Here is a 14,833-nt window from a genome sequence, read left to right on the forward strand (position 1 = left end):
AACATAGTACGGCAACAACATGACAACAACATAGTACGGCAGAAACACATGACAACACAGCATGGTAGCAACAACACATGACAACACAGCATGGTAGCAACAACACATGACAACACAGCATGGTAGCAACAACACATGACAACAACATGGTAGCAACAACATATGACAACACAGCATGGTAGCAACAACACATGACAACAACAACACATGACAACACAGCATGGTAGCAACAACACATGACAACACAGCATGGTAGCAACAACACATGACAACACAGCATGGTAGCAACACCACATGACAACACAGCATGGTAGCAACAACACATGACAACAACATGGTAGCAACAACACATGACAACACAGCATGGTAGCAACAACACATGACAACAACAACACATGACAACACAGCATGGTAGCAACAACACATGACAACACAGCATGGTAGCAAAACCACATGACAACACAGCATGGTAGCAACAACACATGACAACAACATGGTAGCGACAACACATGACAACAACATGGTAGCAACACCACATGACAACACAGCATGGTAGCAACAACACATGACAACAACATGGTAGCAACACAACATGACAACACAGCATGGTAGCAACAACACATGACAACAACATGGTAGCAACAACACATGACAACACAGCATGGTAGCAACAACACATGACAACAACATGGTAGCAACACCACATGACAACACAGCATGGTAGCAACAACACATGACAACAACAACACATGACAACACAGCATGGTAGCAACAACACATGACAACACAGCATGGTAGCAACAACACATGACAACAACATGGTAGCGACAACACATGACAACAACATGGTAGCAACACCACATGACAACACAGCATGGTAGCAACAACACATGACAACAACATGGTAGCAACACAACATGACAACACAGCATGGTAGCAACAACACATGACAACAACATGGTAGCAACAACACATGACAACACAGCATGTTAGCAACAACACATGACAACAACATGGTAGCAACACCACATGACAACACAGCATGGTAGCAACAACACATGACAACACAGCATGGTAGCAACACAACATGATAGCAGCACAAAACATGGTACAAACATTATTGGGCACAGACAACAGCACAAAGGGCAATAAGGACTCTGTGTATCATTTCACCAGGATTACAATAGTTCACATGACTATGTTTTCATAAGTATACAAATATTTGACCGTTTTTTCCTCACTAATAACTAATTCCAGTGTAACAGACCATAATGGGGATCCTAGATGTAATATATAACAGTCCAGAACTTTGCTTGGCAACACTCTCCAGGTCAAGTATATTTTAATGACAGAACATGAATACGTCATGATTATGTTTCCATGTATTGACCTGTCCCACATTTTAACCTTATCAGTGGTGGATCAATGTCCTTACACAGCAAATTACCGTACAGCACAGTACAATATAGTACCTTACAATGTAGTACAGTACACTAGAGTATAGACCCGTACAGGGAATGTGCCAACTAAGAATGAGGACTTGATCTAATCTAATCTAATTTAAATAAAACTAAACTACTTACGTAAATTAAAATCTACAAAAGTTGTAACAATATTACATCTCATATAAGATAACAATGTTAATATAAGATAACAACTTTAGTAATAAAACATTGGTTGTAATAAATGTATCACTAGTCACAATAAACTATGCCACTTTATATCATGTTTACATACCTTACATTTCTCACCTCATATGTATATACTGTACTCTATACCATCTACTGCATCTTGCCTATGCCGTTCGGCCATCGCTCATCTATATATTTATATGAACATATTCTTACTCATTCCTTTACACTTGTGTGTAAAAGGTAGTTGTTGTGAAATTGTTAGATTAATTGTTAGATATTGCTGCATGGTCGGAACTAGAAGTACAAGCATTTCACTACACTCGCATTAACATCTGCTAACCATGTGTATGTGACCAATAAAATTGGATTTGATTTGATTTGTTATATGCTAGCATATAAGCATATTATTAGTTGGGGCTTAACAAGAAGCATTGTAGCTCACTGAATCCCAACTCTACTGAAAATGTCCTAACCATGCTACCTAACTCCTAACTCCTAACTCCTTACTACGTTTCCTTCGGAGACGTGTTACTCCCTGTCACTCTGTCACTGGTTGGTGAACCTCAGCCAAAATGGCCACTGAATGCCACATCACATTATAAAACCGTCCTCTCCTCATCTCAGATATCCTGGGTAGTCTCAGGTCACGTGTCTGATGTAGTGCCAACCCGGGTCAGTTAGCTCAGTTGGACCTGAGTTAGCACTTTCACATTCAATTTGGGTCCAGGTCAAAGTGTCAAATCAGCAAGAAAATGAATAAATATAGCAACTGATCTAGGAATAGAATGAGAGATGACAATGTGTAAGGCTGACAAGGCATAGCTGTGCAGTATGGAAACATCAATCAGATGGTTGACTTGGTAGTCCTTATATCTGGTGTAAAATATTTTATTTGTTGATGGAGATGGGAGAGTAAGTAATCATGCAGTTAGTTAAAATAACCCTTAACCTCAGAACATGGTTAGATGGTTTCATTTTCATGAATGGTTACCATTCACCTCAGGTCTAACGGTTAAAGTTAGGTCTAGGGGTAGGTAGGGGAATCTGATCCCAGATCACTGATTAGGAGCAACTTTTCTTCAAGCAGTAATATATAATGATTGATTTGATTTCTTACCCATCTTCTAGGTTTCTAGCTATATATCACAATTATATCATCAATGGATTGAAGTTCAATTGGAAACACAAAACAAGGAGCAATTTTTTGGTAATAATATAATAGAACAATGAAATAGAACACAATATGACATTACATGACACAAGAAATACTGCTTTACATAATATCAGAGGTAATTCATTTCATAAGTAATAGATTAGACATTTGGCATATAGACAGCTCTAGCTCTATTTCTATGTAATAGATTATACATGTGGCATATAGACAGCTCTAGCTCTATTTCTATGTAATAGATTATACATGTGGCATATAGACAGCTCTAGCTGTATTTCTATGTAATAGATTATACATGTGGCATATAGACAGCTCTAGCTCTATTTCTATGTAATAGATCTGATATTGATACCACAATAGCATGATACCATGTCATAAAATACATTTACCTTAAAACCACTACAGATTTAAGTCAGATTCAGTGTCATCTTACAGTATCTGTTTGCAATGAACTGCATCATCTTTAAATAACAGTAATGTTGTTTTGTATGCATTGCATCAACTAAATGTGTTATTTGACTTGTACCGCTAATCTGCCCATCCATCCCCGTATCACACAGATTTTCCTCTGAAAAATAAGCCATGAACTCAGGCTCTAGAGTATAGCACAGAGGGAGAGTTATCTATAGGTTGTGGATACTGATTGTTTGTGTTTAAATTGTGTGCTATTCTCTGTTTTGAAATTTGCTTTAGAAAAAGACTGTTAGACAGAGAGGATAGAGAGAGACAGAGCTGCTCCTTTCAGACCAAGAGAAGAGGATAAAAATATAGAGAGCTGCACCCCCTCAGATGGCAGTGAGGGTCGGGGGGGCGAGCTCAGGGTTAATGAAGGAGAAGCCCAGGAAGTCTTCCTGGTCAATGGCCGCCAGAACGTCAGGGTCAGAGGGTGTCAGCACGGACGGAGCCGCTGTGAAGAACTTGTCAAAGTTCTCCCCTTTCTTCCCACCCTAAGAGAGAGAGAGATTATTACACATAGAACACATACATACACATGAAAAATCAAACTCCTTCTTCCACACACACGGGCACAAACATCCACACATTAATTATCTCTCTCCCTCTCCCTCTTTCTATTTCTCGCTCCATCTCTCCTTCTCTCTCCCTCCTTCTCTCTCCCTCCTTCTCTCTCCATCCTTCTCTCTCCCTCCTTCTCTCTCCCTTCTTCTCTCTCCCTCCTTCTCTCTCCCTCCTTCTCTCTCCATCCTTCTCTCTCCCTCCTTCTCTCTCCCTCCTTCTCTCTCCATCCTTCTCTCTCCCTCCTTCTCTCTCCCTCCTTCTCTCGCCCTCCTTGTCTCTCCCTTCTTCTCTCTCCCTCAGGTGTACAGTAAAGCATGTCACGTGTGGTCCTTGTTCCCCTCAGCGTGTGATAGCTGCTCTGCTGGTTGATATGAATCTCATTTGGCTAATGGGCCTGGCCTCTGATCCCAGAGCACATTCTGACACCTCACTGCCCACTCAGCCATTGGCTGGCACGGCCACAGACTGACAAGTGACAGGCTAATGATGGCATAGATTTGCATACGAGACAAGGGGGCGTGACCCCGCGGCAAAAGGGTCATGACTGTTATGACACCCCTGTCTGTTCCAGAATGCTCAATGTCTATCTCTGAGAATGAGGGAGAATTGAGGAGATATATACTGTATACAGTATACGTATAGTGATGAGGGAGTGGGAGAAAAACTGACACGTGAGAAAGGCTGCCGTAGGCAGACCTGGCTCTCAAGAGAAGACAGGCTATGTGCTCACTGCCCACAAAATGAGGTGGAAACTGAGCTGCACTTCCTAACCTCCTGCCCAATGTATGACCATATTAGAGAGACATATTTCCCTCAGATTACACAGATCCACAAAGAATTCGAAAACAAATCCAATTTTGAAAAACTCCCATATCCCATACCTCACTTGCTTTGGCAATGTTAACACATGTTTCCCATGCCAATAAAGCCCCTTGAATTGAATTGAATTGAGAGAAAGAAAGAGAGAGAGAAAGACAGACAGAGAAAAAGGTAGAGAGAGAGATAGAAAGAGAGAGACAGACAGACATAGAAAGAGGTAGAGAGAGAGAGACAGAGAAAGAGGTAGAGAGAGAGATAGAAAGAGAGAGACAGACAGACAGAGAAAGAGGTAGAGAGAGAGATAGAAAGAGAGAGACAGACAGACATAGAAAGAGGTAGAGAGAGAGAAAGAGAGAGAGAGACAGAGAAAGAGGTAGAGACAGAGATAGAAAGAGAGAGACAGACATAGAAAGAGGTAGAGAGAGAGAAAGAGAGAGAGAGAGACAGAGAAAGAGGTAGAGAGAGAGATAGAGAGAGAGAGACAGACAGAGAAAGAGGTAGAGAGAAAGAGAGAAAGAGAGAGACAGACAGAGAAAGAGGTAGAGAGAGAAAGAGAGAGAGAGAAAGAGGTAGAGAGAGAGAGACAGAGAAAGAGGTAGAGAGAGAGAGAGAGAGAGAGAAAGAGAAAGAGAGAGAGACAGAGAAAGAGGTAGAGAGAGAGATAGAAAGAGAAAGAGAGACAGACAGAGAAAGAGGTAGAGAGAAAGAGAGAAAGAGAGTGACAGACAGAGAAAGAGGTAGAGAGAGATAGAAAGAGAGAGAGAGACAGAGAAAGAGGTAGAGAGATAGATAGAAAGAGAGAGACAGACACACGTAGAAAGAGGTAGAGAGAGAGATAGAAAGAGAGAGAGACAGACAGAGAAAGAGGTAGAGAGATAGAGAGATAGAAAGAGAGAGAGAATGGAGGAGGTAGAGGAAGAGGTAGAGGTAGAGAGAGACTAGAGGAGGTAGAGGAAGAGGTAGATAGAGAATAGAGGAGGTAGAGGAAGAAGTAGAGTTAGAGAGAGAATAGAGGAGGTAGAGGAAGAGGTAGAGGTAGAGAGAGACTAGAGGAGGTAGAGGAAGAGGTAGAGAGAGAATAGAGGAGGTAGAGGAAAGGTAGAGGTAGAGAGAGACTAGAGGAGGTAGAGGAAGAGGTAGAGAGAGAATAGAGGAGGTAGAGGAAGAAGTAGAGTTAGAGAGAGAATAGAGGAGGTAGAGGAAGAGGTAGAGGTAGAGGTAGAGAGAGAATAGAGGAGGTAGAGGTAGAGGTAGAGGTAGAGGTAGAGAGAGAATAGAGGAGGTAGAGGAAGAGATAGAGGTAGAGAGAGAAATAGAGGAGGTAGAGGAAGAGGTAGAGTTAGAGAGAGAATAGAGGAGGTAGAGGAAGAGGTAGAGAGAGAATAGAGGAGGTAGAGGAAGAAGTAGAGTTAGAGAGAGAATAGAGGAGGTAGAGGAAGAGGTAGAGAGAGAATAGAGGAGGTAGAGGAAGAAGTAGAGTTAGAGAGAGAATAGAGGAGGTAGAGGAAGAGGTAGAGAGAGAATAGAGGAGGTAGAGGAAGAGGTAGAGAGAGAATAGAGGAGGTAGAGGAAGAAGTAGAGTTAGAGAGAGAATAGAGGAGGTAGAGGAAGAAGTAGAGTTAGAGAGAGAATAGAGGAGGTAGAGGAAGAGGTAGAGGTAGAGAGAGAATAGAGGAGTTAGAGGAAGAAGTAGAGTTAGAGAGAGAATAGAGGAGGTCGAGGAAGAGGTAGAGGTAGAGAGAGAATAGAGGAGGTAGAGGAAGAGGTAGATAGAGAATAGAGGAGGTAGAGGAAGAGGTAGATAGAGAATAGAGGAGGTAGAGGAAGAGGTAGAGAGAGACTAGAGGAGGTAGAGGAAGAGGTAGAGGTAGAGAGAGAATAGAGGAGGTAGAGGAAGAGGTAGATAGAGAATAGAGGAGGTAGAGGAAGAGGTAGATAGAGAATAGAGGAGGTAGAGGAAGAGGTATAGGTAGAGAGAGAATAGAGGAGGTAGAGGTAGAGGAAGAGGTAGAGAGAATAGAGGGGGTAGAGGAAGAGGTAGAGGTAGAGAGAGAATAGAGGAGGTAGAGGTAGAGGAAGAGGTAGAGGTAGAGGAAGAGGTAGAGGTAGAGAGAGACTAGAGGAGGTAGAGGAAGAGGTAGAGAGAGAATAGAGGAGGTAGAGGAAGAAGTAGAGTTAGAGAGAGAATAGAGGAGGTAGAGGAAGAGGTAGAGAGAGAATAGAGGAGGTAGAGGAGAAGTAGAGTTAGAGAGAGAATAGAGGAGGTAGAGGAAGAGGTAGAGAGAGAATAGAGGAGGTAGAGGAAGAGGTAGAGAGAGAATAGAGGAGGTAGAGGAAGAAGTAGAGTTAGAGAGAGAATAGAGGAGGTAGAGGAAGAAGTAGAGTTAGAGAGAGAATAGAGGAGGTAGAGGAAGAGGTAGAGGTAGAGAGAGAATAGAGGAGTTAGAGGAAGAAGTAGAGTTAGAGAGAGAATAGAGGAGGTAGAGGAAGAGGTAGAGGTAGAGAGAGAATAGAGGAGGTAGAGGAAGAGGTAGATAGAGATAGAGGAGGTAGAGGAAGAGGTAGATAGAGAATAGAGGAGGTAGAGGAAGAGGTAGAGAGAGACTAGAGGAGGTAGAGGAAGAGGTAGAGGTAGAGAGAGAATAGAGGAGGTAGAGGAAGAGGTAGATAGAGAATAGAGGAGGTAGAGGAAGAGGTAGATAGAGAATAGAGGAGGTAGAGGAAGAGGTATAGGTAGAGAGAGAATAGAGGAGGTAGAGGTAGAGGAAGAGGTAGAGAGAATAGAGGGGGTAGAGGAAGAGGTAGAGGTAGAGAGAGAATAGAGGAGGTAGAGGTAGAGGAAGAGGTAGAGGTAGAGGAAGAGGTAGAGGTAGAAAGAGAATAGTGGAGGTAGAGGTAGAGAGAGAATAGAGGAGGTAGAGGTAGAGGAAGAGGTAGAGGTAGAGGAAGAGGTAGAGGTAGAAAGAGAATAGTGGAGGTAGAGGTAGAAAGAGAATAGAGGAGGTAGAGGTAGAGGAAGAGGTAGAGGTAGAGGAAGAGTTAGAGGTAGAAAGAGAATAGTGGAGGTAGAGGTAGAGGAAGAGGTAGAGAGAATAGAGGAGGTAGAGGAAGAGGAAGAGGTAGAGGTAGAGGAAGAGGTAGAGGTAGAAAGAGAATAGTGGAGGTAGAGGTAGAGGAAGAGGTAGAGAGAATAGAGGAGGTAGTGGAAGAGGTAGAGAGAGAATAGAGGAGGTAGAGGAAGAGGTAGAGAGAGAATAGAGGAGGTAGAGGTAGAGGAAGAGGTAGAGAGAATAGAGGAGGTAGTGGAAGAGGTAGAGAGAGAATAGAGGAGGTAGTGGAAGAGGTAGAGAGAGAATAGAGGAGGTAGAGGTAGAGGAAGAGGTAGAGAGAATAGAGGAGGTAGTGGAAGAGGTAGAGAGAGAATAGAGGAGGTAGAGGAAGAGGTAGAGAGAGAATAGAGGAGGTAGTGGAAGAGGTAGAGAGAGAATAGAGGAGGTAGTGGAAGAGGTAGAGAGAGAATAGAGGAGGTAGAGGCAGAGACTAACAGTTCTGGGTTTGAAGGGAGGCTGTATCTCCATTCTCTCCAGTCGGTCCCAGTCCATCCAACGGAAGAAGGGATGCTCCCGTATCTCTTTCTCCCCCTCCTCCCCTCCACCCAGTCGCTTCACTGGGTGCTTGGTCAGGAGCTGGGCACAGTGGAGAGGAAGAAAGAAGGAGAGTGTGAAAATTGAGGAAAAAGGAGATGGAGAGATAGAAAAGAGGGCAAGAGCCATAGAACGATGGAGCGTTGTCTTGAAATCTCATTCTTGCAGAGTTGCAAGGTTAGTATGCTGTACATTCCACTATGTTGACTTAAAAATGACATGGTGAGATATGCCTTCTTGAGGGGACTAAGTGAATTGAATAGGATGTAGATTACCCCCTTGCAGATGGCGACGGCCTCACGGGACAGACTCTTGGGATAGGAGACACTCTGCTCCATGATGGACTGAAATAACTCCTCCTCATCAATACCATCAAAGGGAGGCTGGGAGGGGAGGACAGAGAGAGTTGAGGGGGGTGAGAGAGTATGGAGGGGAGAAGGGGGGAATGGGGACAGAGTTAGGGAGGAAGGGAGGGGAGAGGAGGAAGATAGAAAAAGAGGGAGTGAGGTGAGAGCGAGGTGGAGATAGAGAACTAGAAAACAAACCCGATTTTGACTAACTCCCATATCTACTGGGTGAAATAGCACAGTGTGCCATTACAGCAGCAAGATGTGTGAAATGTTGCCACAAGAAAAGGGCAACCAGTGAAGAATAAACACCATTGTAAATACAACCCATATTTATATTTATTTTCCATTTTATACTTTAACCATCATTACAACACTGTATATAGACATAACATTACATTTGAAATGTCTTTATTCTTTTGGAAATCTGTGAGTGTAATGTTTACTGTTAATTTCCAATTGTTTATTTCACTTTTGTTTATTATCTATTTCACATGCTTTGGCAATGTTTTCCATATGTTTTCCATGCCAATAAAGCCCCTTAAATTGAAATAGAAATTGAGAGATAGAGAGGACATAGTTGTTTATATTGTGTTGAAGCCATTGGTGCTAGATTCAGTGCTAGAAAGAATGGAGAAGTCAAGTCATACCTGTCCAGCCAACATCTCATAGAGCAGCACCCCATACGACCACCAGTCAACTGCCTTACCATAGGACTGGTAGGCTACAATCTGACAGACAGGGAGGACAGGAGGGAGGACAGGAAGGAGGACAGGATTACACAGAGGGTCAGGAAACGCTGTACATCTGTGGATACACTATATCCACTATGTGTGTTTGTGAGGAAGAGAGAGAGAGACAGAGAGACAGAGAGACAGAGAGACAGAGAGACAGAGAGAGAGAGAGAGAGAGAGAGAGAGAGAGAGAGAGAGAGAGAGAGAGAGAGAGAGAGAGAGAGAGAGAGAGAGAGAGAGAGAGAGAGAGAGAGAGAGACAGAGACAGAGACAGAGACAGAGACAGAGACAGACAGACAGACAGACAGACAGACAGACAGACAGACAGACAGACAGACAGACAGACAGACAGACAGACAGACAGACAGACAGACAGGTATGTGTATAGTCAATAATTAAGATGACACCATGCGGGATAGACAACGATTCCTTCTCTGGCTCTGGGAAATATATTGTATCTCTGACCACAATGACAGATGCAGGAAAATCAATAGAGATTTTACCACTAGATAATCAATGTTAACTATGAGGTTATGATACCACAATGACACACACACCAATCACCAGTCACACTGTCTCTCACACACCAATCACCAATCACACTCTCTCACACACCAATCACACTGTCTCTCACACACCAATCACCAATCACACTCTCTCACACACCAATCACACTGTCTCTCACACACCAATCACCAATCACAATCTCTCACACACCAATCACACTGTCTCTCACACACCAATCACCAATCACACTCTCTCACACACCAATCACATTGTCTCTCACACACCAATCACCAATCATGCTGTCTCTCACACACCAATCACCAATCACACTCTCTCACACCCCAATCACACTGTCTCTCGCACACCAATCACCAATCATACTGTGTCTCACACACCAATCACCAATCACAGTCTCTCACACACCAATCACATTGTCTCTCACACACCAATCACCAATCATACTGTCTCTCACACACCAATCACCAATCACACTCTCTCACACACCAATCACACTGTCTCTCACACACCAATCACCAATCACACTGTCTCTCACATGCCAATCAACAGTCACACTGTCTCTCACACACCAATCACACTGTCTCTCACACACCAATCACACTCTCTCACACACCAATCACACTGTCTCTCACACACCAATCACCAATCATACTGTGTCTCACACACCAATCACCAATCACACTCTCTCACACACCAATCACATTGTCTCTCACACACCAATCACCAATCATACTGTCTCTCACACACCAATCACCAATCACACTCTCTCACACACCAATCACACTGTCTCTCACACACCAATCACCAATCACACTGTCTCTCACATGCCAATCAACAGTCACACTGTCTCTCACACACCAATCACACTGTCTCTCACACACCAATCACACTCTCTCACACACCAATCACACTGTCTCTCACACACCAATCACCAATCATACTGTCTCTCACACACCAATCACCAATCACACTCTCTCACACACCAATCACACTGTCTCTCACACACCAATCACCAATCATACTGTCTCTCACATGCCAATCACCAATCACACTGTCTCTCACACACCAATCACACTCTCTCACACACCAATCACCAATCATACTGTCTCTCACACGCTAATCAACTATTACATTGTCTCTCACACGCCAATCACACCATCTCTCACACGCCAATCACACTGTCTCTCACACGCCAATCACCAATCACATTGTCTCTCACACGCTAATCACCAATCATACTGTCTCTCACACGCTAATCACCAATCACATTGTCTCTCCCACGCCAATCACCAATCACATTGTCGCTCACACGCCATGAAGTGAAGAGAGGTGGGACCAAACGAACATGCTGGGCGGGCATGAGAGGGAGTGAGTGGGGGGTAAGTGCTGTGCTGGGCGGGCATGAGAGGGAGTGAGTGGGGGGGTAAGTGCTGTGCTGGGCGGGCATGAGAGGGAGTGAGTGGGGGGGTAAGTGCTGTGCTGGGCGGGCATGATAGGGAGTGAGTGGGGGGTACGTGCTGTGCTGGGCGGGCATGAGAGGGAGTGAGTGGGGGGGTAAGTGCTGTGCTGGGCTGGCATGAGAGGGAGTGAGTGGGGGGGGTGATGAATGGAGTACCTCTGGTGCGATGTAGTCTGGGGTTCCACAGAAGGTACGTGTAGTGTCACCTTCAAACATGCCCTCCCTGCACATCCCAAAATCAGCTATCTTTATATGACCCTCACTGTCCAGCAACACATTATCCAGCTTCAGATCCCTGTGAGATAGGGAGAGAGAGAGAGAGAGACACAGAGAGAGAGACACAGAGAGAGAGAGAGAGAGAGAGAGAGAGAGAGAGAGAGAGAGAGAGAGAGAGAGAGAGAGATAGAGCGAGAGGGAGAGAGGGAGAGAGTGAGATACACAGAGAGAGAGCGAGAGAGAGAGAGAGAGAGACAGAGAGAGAGAGACAGAGAGAGAGAGAGAGAGAGAGAGAGAGAGACAGAGAGAGAGAGAGAGAGAGAGAGAGAGAGAGAGAGAGGGGGGGGGGGGGGGGGGGGGGAGACACAGAGAGAGAACCATTTGTACATCGTTACCAAACTGTATATATACAAAATATGACATTTGTAATGTCTTTATTATTTTGAAACTTCTGTGAGTGTACTATTTAATGTTACATTTTATTGTTTATTTCACTTTTGTATATTATCTACCTCACTTGCTTTGGCAATGTTAACATATGTATCCCATGCTAATAAAGCCCTTGAATTGAATTGAATTAAGAGACAGACAGTAGGAGAAATTGACAGAGAGACAGAGAGAGAGAGAGAGAGAGAGAGAGAGAAAGGGAGAGAGAGAGAGAGAGAGAGAGAGAGAGAGAGAGAGAGAGAGAGAGGGAGAGAGAGAGAAGATAAGAGAGAGGGAGACAGAGAGAGAGAGAGAGAGAGAGAGAGAGAGAGGGAGGGAGGGAGAGAGAGAGAGGAGAGAGAGAGAGAGAGAGAGACAGAGAGAGACAGAGAGAGAGAGAGAACACATATTGTATGGCCTTGATCAGACCACAGTTGGTGACTAATAGAAAGTTGCTGCCAGCCACTGATCAGGTCAGTGATATGTTGTTATCCTTAATACCTGTAGATGATTCCTTTAATACCTGTAGATGATTCCTTTAATACCTGTAGATGATTCCTTTAATATCTGTAGATGATTCCTGTAATACCTGTAGATGATTCCTTTAATATCTGTAGATGATTCCTTTAATACCTGTAGATGATTCCTTTAATATCTGTAGATGATTCCTTTAATACCTGTAGATGATTCCTGTAATACCTGTAGATGATTCCTTTAATATCTGTAGATGATTCCTGTAATACCTGTAGATGATTCCTGTAATACCTGTAGATGATTCCTGTAATACCTGTAGATGATTCCTTTGATTCCTTTAATACCTGTAGATGATTCCTTTAATACCTGTAGATGATTCCTTTAATACATGTAGATGATTCCTTTAATACCTGTAGATGATTCCTGTAATACCTGTAGATGATTCCTGTAATACCTGTAGATGATTCCTTTAATACCTGTAGATGATTCCTTTAGTATGGAGGAAGAAGAGGCCTATGGCTATCTCTGCTGCATAGAACCTGAGAGAGAGAGAGAGAGAGAGAGAGAGAGAATGTAATTGAGAGAGATACAGAGAGACATGGGGATAGAGAGCTAGGTAGAGATAGAGTTAGCTATTGATGACTGATCACAGCTTATTGATGATGGGGTAGCACCTGGCTGAGAGGGAGGAGGAGGGAGAGGGGAGGAGAGCAGGGAGGGGACGGATGGTGGAGGTGACTGTGATATGTATGTTAATCTGCTTGACTAATATAACCAGATGGAACGATGGATGGAGAGATAGGGAAGTAGGTTGTATACATACGCTGCGTGAGGCTCTTTGAACTTGCCAACTATCTGGATGTGAAACATGAGGTCTCCTCCGTTGACATACTCCATCACATAGTAGAGACGGTCCTGGGTGATGGAAAATAATGATGCTGTTACTAGGGAAATGAAAACACACACACATTGCTTCTTGAGGCAAATGAATGGACCTTTTAGTCAATAGTCTAATTATTGTTTGACCTGAGGGAGCAAACAGACAAGACCACACAAACATGATCACTAGTACCACTGCCCTGGTATTTTCCTAATGATGTACACAGTCTCACACACACACACAGTCTCACGCACACAGTCTCACACACACACACAGTCTCACGCACACACACACACACACACACACACACACACACACACACACACACACACACACACACACACACACACACACACACACACACACACACACACACACACACACACACACACACACACACACACACACACACACACACACACACACACACACACACACAGCCTAATATGGACATTGTACACATATGGCCACTATAGAGAATGCAAAAACACACTCATGGATGGGCGCACTCACATCCATACACACACACATACACATTATGTAATTCCCCTCCAGTCAAAATGAAAAAGAAATCTGTTCTCAAATAACCTCTCCTCCAGGACTAATGACCTTGTTAAGGGAAGCAAGCTAATTATTTCATTGGTTCATTTAAACACAGATCTGGGTCAACTAAGACCAATATGATTAAAGGGTGAAACACCTAAATGTGTTAAACTTGAGGTTCATTGACCAAAACAAGTTGATTCAAGACCTGATAGTTCAAAGCACTGACATGTCCCTGGCTGTTCATTGACTGAACAGTGTTTATTCTACATGACTGATTGACAGACATAATGACTACGTGTAGTGAATTCAGTTTAAGGACTTTGTTGCAAACTGCCAGGAGGGTATTGTGGTAAGGCATGTTGCTCCATCACACACACCTCTGTCTGGAAGGCTGAGTAGAGTGCTGTGAGGAAGTGGGGGCGGTTGGCCAGTCCCAGAACCCTCCTCTCCACCATGGCACTCTCTGTGTCCTCATCCTGGAACAGCACATCCTTCTTCAACACCTTCACCCGCAAACAGCCGCTCACTTCCTCTCTCCTCAGCCAGCAGTACCTGGGGAGAGGGGGAGGGGAAGGGAGGGGGAGGGAGGCTGGAGTTAGGGTAAGTGGGGGGCATCTGACCGACTGACTATCAGAAAGACAGACTGGCTACATGTGACAACATTGTTACATAGCCAAGCAAATCCAATGCTTCAGACACATCTCTGCACACACAGCTGAGATCATCCACAGAAAGTGACCAGATAAACTATGCACAAGAACATCTTTTATCACTAAACCATTTACAGTATTTTCAAATGTTACATCCACCATATGTGTTCCTCATTCCATGAAATCACACTCCTGCTGCTTCTTTCTCTCTCTGCGTCTCACTGTCTCTGAAATTCTAATTCATCAAGGCTTTTTAATCATTCAAGGTATTACAGCTCTCTCTCTCTCTCT

The 14,833-nt window shown here is 43.8% G+C and overlaps 1 pseudogene; it reads right to left on the reverse strand.

The window, feature by feature from the left end:
* Window positions 1–2,003: 2,003 nt before the first annotated feature.
* Window positions 2,004–14,833, reverse strand: part of LOC109880145 (protein kinase C alpha type-like) — a 35,020-nt pseudogene continuing 22,190 nt past the window's right edge.

Source organism: Oncorhynchus kisutch, linkage group LG13 (assembly GCF_002021735.2).
Source record: "Oncorhynchus kisutch isolate 150728-3 linkage group LG13, Okis_V2, whole genome shotgun sequence".
NCBI lineage: Eukaryota > Metazoa > Chordata > Actinopteri > Salmoniformes > Salmonidae > Oncorhynchus > Oncorhynchus kisutch.